The 14094-nt window shown below is 39.6% G+C and overlaps 1 long non-coding RNA gene across 1 annotated transcript in view; it reads right to left on the bottom strand.

Moving 5' to 3' along the window:
- Window positions 1-256: 256 nt before the first annotated feature.
- The window catches only part of LOC139438465 (uncharacterized), a 55871-nt gene continuing 42033 nt past the window's right edge, over window positions 257-14094 (bottom strand). Inside the window, exon 3 of the long non-coding RNA XR_011648126.1 lies at window positions 257-422. This is a non-coding gene — a long non-coding RNA (uncharacterized lncRNA). The remainder of the gene's footprint in view (window positions 423-14094) is intronic.

The raw sequence follows: 14094 nt of genomic DNA, 5'->3' as shown, positions 1-14094 counted from the left end.
CCTTTTTAAAAAGGGCATCCACAAAAGGTGGTCACAGATTATAAACTAAATGGTAGGGGTCTTTACCTCAGCAACATTTTTTCTTCTACTGATTAAGAATTTTGTAATTACAAAGCAAAATTTACTTGAGAGATTTATGTCCAAGCAAAGCATGTGTCCTTCCATAGATGTCCCTACACTTGCTTACTGAGCCTTTGACTTGACCAGTGTTTCCCATCTGTTCTTCTAAAGCACCAAGGGAACAAAGTACCTGAGTACAGCATGATCCAGTATGAAACTGTCATTTCTGTAACTGGGAATGACTCTAGGAGGAAACAAAAACAGCACATATTCTGGAATCACTCACTCTTGAGGAAATATCCACATAAGAAAATCAGAGCACTCTTGCTGCTTTGTCTGGAGAATCATTCTGGTTCCATCTGCTGGAAGAAATGAGGATTGAGGTATGGTTAAATAGATTCTCCAGGTAAAGAACTACAGTTCTTATAAGCATCAGTGTTCCCTTAGGTGGCATGGACTCTATGTACAGGGACTGTGGACTAAGTGCAAGTCTGAGTAGTGTGCTTATGAATGTGGGGGCAGGGGAGAGGGGTGTGAGTATGTCCCAGAGAGGGTCAGTGGGATGCACATCTTTTTTTCTTTTCTTCTTTATTTTCTTTTAAATGTTACATTAAAAAAATGAGGTCCCCATATACCCCCCACCCCACCCATACCACCCCTCCCACAGCAACCCTCTCTTCCATCATTGTGACACATCCACTGCACCTGGCAAATACATTCTGGAGAATCACTGCAGCACATGGACAGTGGTCCATATTGTAGTCCACACTTGCCCCCAGTCCACCCAGTGGGCCACGACAGGACACGCAATGTCCAGCATCCGTCCCTGCAGCACCACCTAGGACAACTCCAAATCCTGAAAATGCCCCCACACCATATCTCTTCTTCCATTTCCTGACCATCAGCATCCACCGTGGCCACCCTCTCCACATCACTACTACAATTTATTCCCTTACTAATCACAATAGTTAATAGTTCCCCAGCAGAACACCAGTAAGTCCACTCTAATCCATATTCTATTCCTCCATCTCATGGACCTGGGATGGCTATGTTGAGTCCCCCTCTACATCAAGAGTGGGTTTAGATTCCACATGGATGATGGATGCAATTCTCCTGCTTGCAGCTGTAGGCACTCTTGGCTCCCTGGTGTGGTGGTTGTCACTCTTCACCTCCCTGTCAGCTGGCCAGGGTAAGTCCAAGAAATTAAGTCTGCTGAGGCCCAGAGCCTGGCTGTCACATGGACAGTTCAGAGATTCAGGTCTCCTGAGTATACACCAACACAAGCACCAACCACAGGTCCAGTAAAAGTAACAGAAGAGGCATGTGTAGAAAGATTATATCTGAGCCCAACTCCATCACACTCAGGAACAGAAACTCCAAAGTAGGGCCACCTGACATGGCCCTGAACTCCAGAGCCATCTGCCTTGACCATAGAACCTGTGGATCTCTGCAGCCCCCAGCAGAACCAGCACCTCAGTTTCCATCTACCTTGGCTGTCTCTGGTACCCTGCTGAGGCATGCATAAGCGTCACCCCCTGATGACCTCCCGACTCTTTTTTGGAGACACTTAGCCATATAAACTCACTTGTCCTTTCCATTTCTCCCTTTTTATCCAAAGTCAGAAAGCAGTTTTTAACACCTGATATTACATGTAGACTGAGATAGTCTGCCAGTCTGAGTTGACCTCTTTGCTCATGGGCTTTTTGTAGTTACATCATCAGCTGGTGCTTGGTAGTAATCCCTCAGTGCCAGGGAGGCTCATCACCAGGAGTCATGTCCCACACTGGGGGGAAGGCAATGCATCACCCCAAGAGAGCCCACTCCAGTAAGACTCCAACCCTGCTCAGTTGCCTCTTCACAGGAGAGAGCATAAGGTGTGCTCACTCAGATGCCATCTTGCCCTGACTCCAGGATACATATCCTTGAATGCCCTTCTAGCATTCACTCTACACCCAGATCCAAAAGCCAAGGATTAGGAATAAAACCTGAACTTGCCCGCACTTGAGAAAGATTCATGTCCAGCTGCCCCTCAATACTTTCTAAGGCCTGGCAGGCTTTCTGTAGGACTCATGCAAAGGGGCTACTGCCTGGCTTCTTTCACACACTGGCTCTCACACTCCTGCTGACCTGGTCTCTGGGAATGAACCAGAACCACCACAGATTCTCTGGACCACAGGGCCCAGGGTTCCCTGCTCCTCTCAGAACCCACAGCTCCAGTGAGACAGGTCAGCCCTTTCCCACAAACTCTACACATGCCACTCCCTGTGAACTTTCCTCAGGCCACACAGGTGTTTTCCTGCACTAGGTCACTCAGACATGCATAAATGTTTTCTTTCCTCCCTCCCCCAGCTGTTAACACTGTTCTAGAACAAGTCTCATTCCAGAAATTATTCTGTACTGGGTTCAAGAGATTTGGGAAGTAAAAAGACCTGAAAAGAAAGAAGAGGAATGTGGAACAGGTCAGAAGAGGGGAAGAGAAACAAGTGCATATGGAATCCACTGGTTTTCTACATTTCTTTTTGGCATTTCAGGAAATTCAGCAAAACCGAGGGGAATACTAGGTAGCTGCGATTAATATTTTATGTGAACAGGCAAGTGGAGCTAAGAACTAACTGGTAAAAATAGGCACAGGACATAAAGGATGCCCTGACAACTCCCACCCAGGGGACAGAAACCCTTTCCATAAAAGCCCTTAGGTTGCTTGGCCATCCATCCAATGGCTCCTTAATTTGGGGAAGAGGGCTGCAGGTGCCTGTAGGGTCAGCATGTACAGCTTCCTCTCTCATTAATCTCTGTGCCTTTCCAGATTGTGACACTTGTGTTTGTGTTACAGATCCTAGTATCGACAGCTACAAAGACTATGCATGAACTGAAGGTCTTTGCTGGAAACTGAGAGGAGCTGGTGTTTGCAGACTGAAAGAAGGCATAATACCAATGAAATGGAGATGCCTCAGTGCTCAATCCCTCATACCCATTCTCTAACCAGCTGATTTAGTGAAAGTCTGGTTTTTAGTTTGATAGATTTAGAGTGAGTTTTAGAAATAGACTTTACTTTTAATGTTAGGTATTATTATATTAAACAATATTTGTCTCCTACAAGTTGTTTTTCTTAATATTTATCAATAAAATAAGTACACATACAGATAAGATAAGCACCCTAAACAGAGTTAGAACTTCCTGAATTACCCTAAGTCTGTCTCCATAGTAGCTTTCACCAAAGACACTCCCTCTCTCATACAACCCTCATTTAGTCATACTGAACAAGTATAAATTTAATACTTAGCAATGTCCTCAGGCCAATGTCTTTCTGAACACTACCTTTACTGAACTCTGTTCACTCAGCTAAAAGGGAATGTGGGAACAATATTACCCATGGTCTAATTGTGTAACTTGGACTTCCATGACTTTTACACTTGCAAATCAATTTTGCTGGGTATAAAAGTAATGGTTCCATTTTCTTCTGACATAATGCATTGTCTTCAAAAACCTTAATGAGAATCTAATTTTCTTTCTATCTATTGTGCTAAATGCACAAATTTTTCTTTTTTGTTAAAGCCCATCAATTTTACTAGACTATATATTGCCATTATATTTATTCCCATTCAGTGCTCAGTATGCACTTTTAATAAGCAGTTTCAAAGCATTCCTTCTATTTCCAGGGGGAAAAAATGGTATTTTTTCATTTGTTTCAGGTCTCTGCTTTGATTTTGTCTATTCATGCACTCCAGTTATTAACATATTGGCTCTTCTGTACATATCATTAGCTTTTAACACTTTTTTCAAATCTTTTAAAATTTTTAGCTTTCTTGAGTATTTTTCTCTCTTATCAACTACTATTTCTTATAAGGCATTATCATTCACTGTGTTTCTTCTAGCTTGCATTACATTTTGAAGTAATTTTCCTTTTTTGTTTTCCATATTCTTTCCTCTTTTCTGTCCTTTCATTGTTTATTTCTTATCTGATGTCTTTTCATATCTTGCTTCATTTTCTTAATACCTTATACCTTGTTTTTTTTTAAAGTACATCATAAAAGACACCAAAATGAAGAATTTTCATTTCATTGTATGTTGTTGCTCTGCATTTATTCCTTTTTTGCCCTATATTACCTTTGTATGTCAACAGACATGAGTATTTTTTCTATTGGTCATTTTATATGATTTTTTCCCCTTGAATTTGTAGGCAGTATTATGATTCAGAATAGCTTTCCCAACTTCACAGAGATGTCTCTCCTGTCATTTCTGAAAACTGCTCAAAAATATGGCAGCTTAATTCTGGGTGTTTCCTGGTTCCATATTTCTCCCACTCTTAAATATGGGTCTTTTTTTCTCACTATCTCTATTGCACCTGTCCTTTTCATTCCATATCTGATTATTGCTTCTTACCCTACAGTAAGTTCTTGTTCTGAAATGGAACAACTGCCATCATCTTGACAAAATCTATTCGTTACCCTTAAATGTGCACATATTTCAGGATCAATTAGTTTTAAAGGTATTTGTAGTTATATGTCTTAAAATGTAGTTCATTTCTAAATTAAATTTTCTTTGAAAGTAATCTAACAATTCACTTTTAGTTTCTTATTATTTCTGTTGAAACTGAAGGTAAGTTCAAGTTAATTCAAAGAGGATTATTATCAATTTGTGATGTTAAATATACACTCCAACAAAACCCTACAAATAAAATATCTAAAAAATATACAGAAAAAGAAGTAAGACTGGGATCATACTGTTTCACTATAAAAGATCAACTATACACAAAAGAAAGCAGGAATGGAGGAAATGAGGGTAAAAAAGTATAAGATGTATAAGAAATGAATTTAAAATGCCTAAATAAATCCTGCTTTTCAAAGTACATGCTTCAAAATAAATAAGATTATAAGGTGTACATCCAAATACTTAAGTCTTTGGAATGTCTATGTCCCAGCTGCGCTTTGAATCTCAACAGAGTTGCAACACCACTCTACAGTTCACTGGACTCACCCAGTACAACTAGGAAATGATGAGACAATAATGATGGGCTGATGGGACAACCATCCCAAAAAACATAATCTACAACAGTAAGCAAGACAATCCCATCCATCTGCTCTATGGGAGCAAAGTCCCCTCTCAATTAGAGGTGGAATGGGCATCACCGTCCCAGAATCCTCAGGATTGGGGAATGAACTATGGACTAAAGTACACTTACTGGTATCCTACTAGAGACTTATTCTGATTCTAGGAATGGAAGATTTATATCATTTATGTGAAGGCAGCGGCCATTAGAGATTCTGAGGGAAAGGAGAAGGAAAAACAGATGTAATATGAGATCATTCTTGGGACAAGGGAATGGCCCTGAATGACACTGTAATGACAGACACAAGTCATTATATATCGCCATAAGCTACAAAATTGTGTGAAACAGAGTATAAATTACAATGTAAACTATAATCCATGATTAGAGGCAATGCTCCAAAATGTGTTCCTCAATTGGGACAAATGTACCACACTGATGAAGGATGTTAATGTCAGAAAATGTGTGAGGTGTAGGGAGTGGGGCATACAGTAATCCCCTATGTTTTTAATACATCATTTATGTAATCTAAATATCTTTTAAAAAACAAAAAATACAGAAATAGATTAAACTTACGAATCAAAATACACATATTGGCCAAATGTATTTTATAAAATATTTCAAACACCTATGTTATTTTAAAAACACTCACTTTAGAATCAAAGAAACAAATAGTTTGAAAGTTTTGAGAAGAAAAAAATTACATACTATGAGTAACTAGAAGAGAGCAGGGGTGGCTAAACTACTATCAGAAAGAAAAAAAAAACAGCCTTGCATTCTAAAACTACAACAACAAACAAAATGGAGGACACTATATATTAAGAAAAGGGTCAATCCACCAAGAAGGTATAGTAATAAGCAACATATATGCACAGAGCCACAAAATACATGAAACAACACTGGCAACACTGAAAGAAGAAATAGTTATACAATAATAGAGACTTCAAAACACCACTTTAGAGAATGAATCAGGGAAGCAGATGTGATTCAACTGATAAAGCATCTGCCTAGCATATAAGGAGGTCCAGGGATCAGTATTCAGGGCCTCCTGGCCTGTGTGGTGAGATGGCCCATGTGCAGTGCTGCCACGTGCAAGGAATGCCATGCCATGCATAAGAGTGCCCCATGTGCAAGGAGTATACCCCACAAGGAGAGCCACCACACACGAAAAACACAGCCCACCCAGGAGTGGCACCACACACATGGAGACCTGATGCAGCAAATGATGCAACCAAAAGAGACACAGATTCCCGGGGCCACCTGACAAAAATGCAAGTGGACATTGAAGAACACACAGCTAATGGACACAAAGAGCAGACAACAGAGGGGAAGGTGAGATACATTAATAAAATAAATATTCAAAAATAAAGAACGAATCAATCATCAAGACAGAATTTCAGAATGGAAACAGGATGTAAACAATACTATAAACAAACTGCACCTAACATATACAGAACAACCCTCAACAATAGTAGAATACACATTCTTCTAAAGTGTCCATGGATCATTTTACAGGCTAGACCATCTGTTAGGGCACAAGACAATAAAAATTAAAAGATAGAAATCACACAAAATCCTCTCCTACCACAATGGATATATATAAAAATCAATAACAGAAGGAAAACTGAAATTGTACAAGTGGAAAATATATGACCCATTTAAAAATAACCAATGGGATAAGTTTCTGAAATCCACCTACAAAGGAAACCAGAAAATTCTTAGAGAAAAAAATTTTTTTAAAGTGCCAAAAACTATGGAAAGGAGCAAGGCACTGCTCATTGTGAAACGTATAACTATAAATTCTTACATTGAGGAAGAATGATATCAAATCAATAACCTAACTTCATATCTTGAGGAAAGAAGAGTAAACCAAACCTAACATTAGTAGGAGGGAGGAAATAATAAAGATTAGGATGGAGATAAGTGAGATAAAGAATAGAAATCAACTGTGAGGATCATGAAACCAAAATTCAGTTCTTTGAAAAGATGAATAAAATTGACAAAGCTTTATCCAGCCAAACAAAGAGAAATGAGAGAAGATCCAAATAACTAATTAAAGAATGAAAGTGGGAAGATTACCACTGATCTGGCAGAAATTAAAAGGGTTATAAGAGAATAAATATATCAACAAACTAGATAATCTAGAGGACATGAACAAATTCCTAGAAACATAAACATAACCTGATCTGACTCAAGAAGAAATAAAAGGCCTTAACAGACCTATAAAAGCAAAGAGATTAAATAATCAAAAATCTGCCAACAAGGAAAGGTCAAAGTCCACATTGCTTCAGGGAGAATTAAACCAAACATTCAAACAAGAATTAACACCAGTCCTTCCCAAACTCTTCAAAAAAAATGGAAGAGGTGAGAATTCTTTCTAACTCATTCTATGAGGCTAGTATTGTTCTGATACCCAAACCAGAGAGCAACATCAAAAGAAAACAACAGAACTTACCATATGAATATAGAAGCAAAAAACCTCAACAAAACACTGGCAAATCAAATCAAACTACATATATTATGAGGATTATACCCCATGGCCAAGGGAGACTTATCCCCAGAATGCAGTGGTGGTTCAACACAAGAAAATCAGTCAGTATAGTAACACCACATTAAAAGAATGGAGGGGGAACCCATGATAACTTCAACAGCACAGGGAAGGCTTCTGATGAAATCTACCATGAGTTCATAATAAAATCACTCAGAAAAATAGGAATAAAAGGTAACAATCACAACATGACAAATACAAAAACCTCACAGGTAACACTGTGGTCAATGTGAGAAACAATGAAAGCTTGCAATGAAAGAATGAAACCTGAGGTCAGGAACAAGACAAGGATGCTCACTTTTACCACTTCTATTCAAAATTATACTGGAAGCTGTAGCCAGGGCAGTTAGGCAAAAAAAAGAGAAAGGCATTCAAATTCAGAGCTGAAAAGTAAAACTAACATTATTCTCAGATGATATGATCCTTCATACTGAAAATCCCAAAGAATCTACAAGAAAACTACAGAAGAAATAAATCAGAAAAGTTGCAAGGTATAAGATAAACACTAAAAAAATCAGTTTTGTTTTTCCATACCAGGAAAGAACAATTCAAAATGGGCATTAAAAATCAATTCCATTAGTTGCAACACCTACTCGTCAGTTCAGTGGCCACACCCAGGACACTAACAAGGAGGTGAGGCTAGACAAACACCATACCAAGGAACAGAGAGAGTCTAGGACTGCAAGCAAGAGAGTCCCACCCATCAGACATATGGGATTGAAGCATCCTCTCAATTAGAGGTGGAGTGGGTATCACCATCCCAGAATCCTCAGGATTGGGGAATAAAATATGGACAAGCATCTAAAAGAATAAAATACTTGATAATAAATTTAAATAAAGAGAAGAATGATCTATACACTGAAATTAAAGATGACATAAATAAATGACAAGAATATGGTGTGTCCATGTTTCAGATTTAATATCAGTACAATCTGAAATGATCTACAGATTAAATGCAATACCTATCAAAATCTCGGCTACCTTTTTTTGGAATGGAAAAAGTTGATCCTTGAATTCATATGGAATAGCAAAGCACCAATTAGCTAAAACAATCTTGAAGTCTCTAACTATATAATAAGCACACATAACTGGGATATCATCACAAATTATACAACATAACATAAAAAGAACTAGAAAAAAAACCTCATCTATTCTCCAGGGGAAAAAACAATATGCAAATACAGTCCCAAATGAACCACAAAAGGAATTATCTGACAAAGCAGTCTCTGCTCAATGAGAAAGGTAAGTCCTTTTGGAATGAAAGAAAAGATAGTTCTCAACAAAGAAACATAAACAACAAAAAGATGTAAAAGGAAACGTTAGACCTATATGTAAAATATCCAAAATTCAAGGATAATTAGCAAGATGGCAGCAGAGTTAGGAGCTCCTAGAGTCAGCTCCTGCTACAGGGCAGTTAGTAATCACACAGAGCTATCTAAAGCACCTGTGTGGGGACTCCAGGAAGCCAGAAGAGCATCCTACAACATCCTTGAAGGAACAGAAGAAAGGAGACTGCCCATCTGCAGAGAAGATTTGTAAGTGGAGCACCCCATGCCCTGGAGGACAGTGCCCATACTCCACTGGAGGCACAAGCTACCTCGGGGGTTATTCTGCAGCTGGAATTGGAAGCCCCACTTCCCAAGAATGGGTAGGAAGATATGACTGGGCACCAGCTTCAGCTACTGATTAGTAAATTCAGCGGGCTAAAGTATAATCCTCAGAATGGCTAAAATTTGAACCCATCCAAGTCAGAAGAGGTTGGTATCCACCATTTTAACTCTGCCCAGGCATGAGGGAGGCAGATGGACTGAAAATCCTAGTGCTGGTAGGAACCAACTTCTTTCCATCCAGATCAGATTGCAGTTCTAGCCCAAGCCCTAGCCCCATCTCCAACAGGGAGAAAATTGGGGGGACCTTTGCCAGCCTCTCTGGAAAAATACAGGTCACACTGAGGATGCCAGTAATCATCTGACGCTGGTGGTACAAGCCATCTCAGGAGCTCTTCTGTGGCTGGAACTGGAAGCTCTGTTTCCCAAAAACAGGGAAGGAAGTGATGGTGGCCAATGATTTCAGCTACTAATTAGTAAATTCAGCTGGTTAAGTACAACCCTAAGAACAGCTTAAGTTTTAACTTATCCAAGTCAGAAAGAGGCCAGTAGTCACCATTTTGACTTTGTCCCCAGCATGAGATGAAGCTGGGCTACCTGAAAATCACACTGCTGGTAGGGACCAGCTTCTTTCACTCAGATCAGCCTTCAGGACTAGCCTAAGCTTCAGCACCACCTGCACCACCCTCTCCAGGTAACTGCAGGTACATTCGGTAGGGAGACTGAATAGTGGTAACTCTACTGGGGTAACTATCGTCATTTTGGACATGCATGGCATAGATTATTGACCACACCTGCAGCTCCATCCCCCCCATAGGCAGGAGAGAAAAGGACTTGAGGTTTCATCAGTCTCTCTGGGTGACTACAATTGAGGCCTGCAAAACTTGGATTATTACATCCAGCTGTGGCTCTGTCCCTACACCTGGAAGAGGAGAAAGTTGGGAGATGCTTCATCAGTCCCTCGGGAAATGAGGGTAACTTGAGCCTCCACAGCTTACAATGCCAACTACATTCTTGGCTCCTACTGCACAATCAACACTGGAGAAAAAGGCAGGAAGCCCTAAAGAGAAAAACTACACCCAGAATAAATACTTCTTGCAAGCCAGATGCAGAAATGCCAACAAAAAACTGCAACCCACACCAAGAAACAGGAAGACATGGCCCAGCTGAAGGAACAAGATAAGCCTCCAGATAACATGAGTTGAGACAACTAATCATAGATGTTCAAACAAACATCTTTAACAAATTCAATGAGATGGCTAAAGAGATTAAGGATATTAAGAAGACACTGGATGAGCACAAAGAATATGAAAGCATACATAAATTGCAGATCTTATGGGAATGAAAGGCACAATAAATGAAACAAAAATATATGTGACTCATATAATAACAGATTTGAGGAGACAGAAGGGTTGGTGAGCTTGAAGAAATGGCCTTTGAAAACATAGAAAAGAACAGATGAAGAAAAGAATGGGAAAAATTGAACAAGGTCTCAAGGAACTAAATGATAGCAAGAGACACAAACATGTGTCATGGGTGTCCCAGAAGAAGAGAAGAGAAAAAGGGCAGAAGGAATATTTGAAGAAATAATGGTAGAAAATTGACCAAACCTATTGAAGGACATGGATATCATGTCTAAGATGGACCACATACTCCCATCTGAATAAATCGAAGTAAACCAACTGAGACACATATTAATCAGAACGTTAAATGCCAAAAACAAAGAAAGAATTCTGAGAGCAGCAAGAGAAAAGCAATGCATAACATATAAGGGATACCCAATAAGACTGAATGCCAATTTCTCAACAGAAACCACGGAGGTAAGAAGACAGTGTGGTATTATATATTTAAGATACTGCAAGAGAAAAACTGCGAGAGAAGAATCTTATACCTAGCAAGATTGTCTTTAAATATTGAGGGTGAGTTTAGAATATTCACAGATAAAAAGAAATGGAGAGAATGTATAACCAAGAGACGAGCTTTGCAGGAAATATTAAAGGGTGTGTTAGAGCCAGAAAAGAAAAAACAGGAAAGAGAGGTTTGGAGGAGAGTCAAAAAATGAAGATTATATCAGTAAAAGTAACTGAAAGTATAAAAAGAATGCTGAAAACAAAATATGACAGACAAAACCCAAATATTTACAAATAAACATAACCAATACCATAAAGCACTTGTATTCAGAAAACTACAACTCACTGCTAAAAGAAATGAAAAAAGACCTAAATAGTTGGAAGAACATTCCGTGCTCAAGCATTGGAAGACTAAATGTTACTAAGATGTCAATTCTACTCAAATCAATATAAAGATACATTGCATTCCTGATAAAAATTCCACAAGAATTTTAAAAATAAATGGAAAATTATTTGGAAGGGAATGAGGTCCTGAAAAGCCAGGAACATCTTTAAAAAGAAAATCAAAATCAGAGAACTCTCACTTCAGCACTTTAAACCACATTACCTAGCTACAGTGGTTAAAAACATGCTATTGGCATATAGACAGGCACATAGACCAATGGAACTAAATTGATGGTTTCAGAAACAGACCCTCACATCTAGGGTCAAGAGATTATTGACTAGCCTGCCAAACCCACCCAGATCAGGCAGAACAGACCTTTCAACAAATGGTACTGGGAGAACAGGATATCCATAGCTAAAAGAATGAAAAAGTACCCCTATTTGACAATTTATACAAAAGTTAACTCAAAATGGAACAAAAACCTAAATATAAAATCAAGAACCATAAAGCTTCTAAAAGAAAATGTAGGAAAATATCTTCAAGACCTGGTGGTCACTGGTGGATTCTTAAAGGAGATAAGAGCAGGGCTGAGATGGACTATTGATGTTTAATGTATGTAGAAGTTGTAATTAACCTTACTGTAAAAGCATGGAAATGTATAGGGTTGATGGTAACATATTATAATGAGTAACAGTTGGTGTATAAGTGGGAATGTGGCAGAAAAGTGTAGTCTAGGGATGTACATGTCAATTCACAGAAAGCTAGAGAATATTCTAGGGAATGAATAACACAGAAAACACAAAGGTGGATGAGAATTGTGGTTTATGGTACAGATGCAAGAGTGTTCTTTGTGAACTAGAGCAGATATATATCACTATTGCAGGGTGGTGGGAATGTGGAGAAGCATGGGAAAGACACAACTGGAATGACCTATGGACTGTGGTTAACAGTAATAATGTAATATTCATGAATATGCCTAGGATGTACTGTTTTGATAATGGGAGCATGGAAAAAGTGTGCCAAATGTAAGCTATGGACCTGATAATAATCTGATTGTATTATCTCACACTCTAACAAATGTGCCACCACAGTGTAGTGTATTCATAGAGGGGTGTTGTATGGGAATTCTGCACAGGAGCATGATTGTTTGGTAAGCTTACAGCGTCTGTCATAAAAAAATATTTAAAAAGTAATAATAGGGTATGTTGGAGGAATAACATACCAAATGTAAGATAAGGACTATAGTTAGTAGTAAGATTTTGACAATATTCTTTCATAATTTGAACAATTGTCTCATAACAGTGCAAGGTGTTGGTGGTGGGTTGATCTATGGGACCCCGTATGATGTTATGCATGTTTCCTTTGTAAGTTCACAACTTTGACTCTACACACTGTTTATATATGTTCATGTAAAAATCATATAAAAAATAATAAAGTGGGTTTGGGGAAAAATACACCAAATGTAAGATACTTTGGTTAGTAGTGATGTATATATATTTTTTAAGATTTATTTTTTTACTTACTTCTCTCCCCTTTCCCCTCCCCTGCCAGTTGTCTGTTCTCTGTGTCCATTTGCTGTGTGTAATTCTGTGCCCACTTCTATCCTTATCAGTGGCACTGGGAATCTCTGTTTCTTTTTGTTGCATCATCTTGCTATGTCAGGTCTCCGTGTGTGGTGCCATTCTTGGGTGGGCTGCACTTTATTTCATGCTGGGTGGCTCTCCTTACAGGGTGCCTCCTTGCGTGTGGGGCTCCCCTATGTGGGGGGCACCCCTGCATGGCACGGAACTCCTTGCACGCATCAGCACTGCACATGGGCCAGCTCCACAATGGTCAAGGAGGCATGGGGTTTGAACCAAGGACCTCCCATGTGGTAGGCGGACGACCTATCCATTGGGCCAAGTCCGCTTCCCAGTAGTGATATTTTGAGGATGCTCTTTAATCAGTTAGTTATAAATGTTTCACAATGTAAGGCATTGATGGTAGAGTGAAGTATACAAGTCCTGTATGATGTTATACATGTTTGTTTTGCAAGTTCACAACTATTACTATAAACTTATTTATATATTTTGTGTATAAGTGATATAATTCAATAAATGAAAAATAATCCACAACCACTCAACCTGCCTATCTGCAGGCTTGGTTTCCCACTGTCTTCCAACCTTGGGGTCACCCTGATGAATACCCATCCCTTCCCCTGCTACTGTTCTGTGGGCCTCCCACTGGCCCAATGGCCACCTTCTTCCCATCTGACCAGGCCATTCAGACAACACCAGTGGCAGCACTGCCTCAGCCACAGGCACCCCAGTCAACCCCACTCCAAAGTGTAAAGACCCCTTTAACCCTACAGCCACCCCCCAGTCCCTATTTGGAGTTCCTGGTGGGCAGCCTCATGGAGCCATCAGCACTGCCCATTCTTTCCACTTTGCAAACCTGGCAGGTCCTACCTCAACCTCTACTCAAGGCCAGCCACCCCTGGGCAGCACCAGTTAGCTTCAGGGGGTTGATACCCACAAGTTCCACCTTGGGCACCCATGCCAGGCTCCAGCTGGCCTGTGGGTCCATCCCCACTGCATTCTCCTCTGGCACAGTCAATG

The sequence above is a fragment of the Dasypus novemcinctus genome (assembly GCF_030445035.2).
Source record: "Dasypus novemcinctus isolate mDasNov1 chromosome 8 unlocalized genomic scaffold, mDasNov1.1.hap2 SUPER_8_unloc_1, whole genome shotgun sequence".
NCBI lineage: Eukaryota > Metazoa > Chordata > Mammalia > Cingulata > Dasypodidae > Dasypus > Dasypus novemcinctus.
This window is presented reverse-complemented; position numbering and strand designations above follow the sequence as displayed.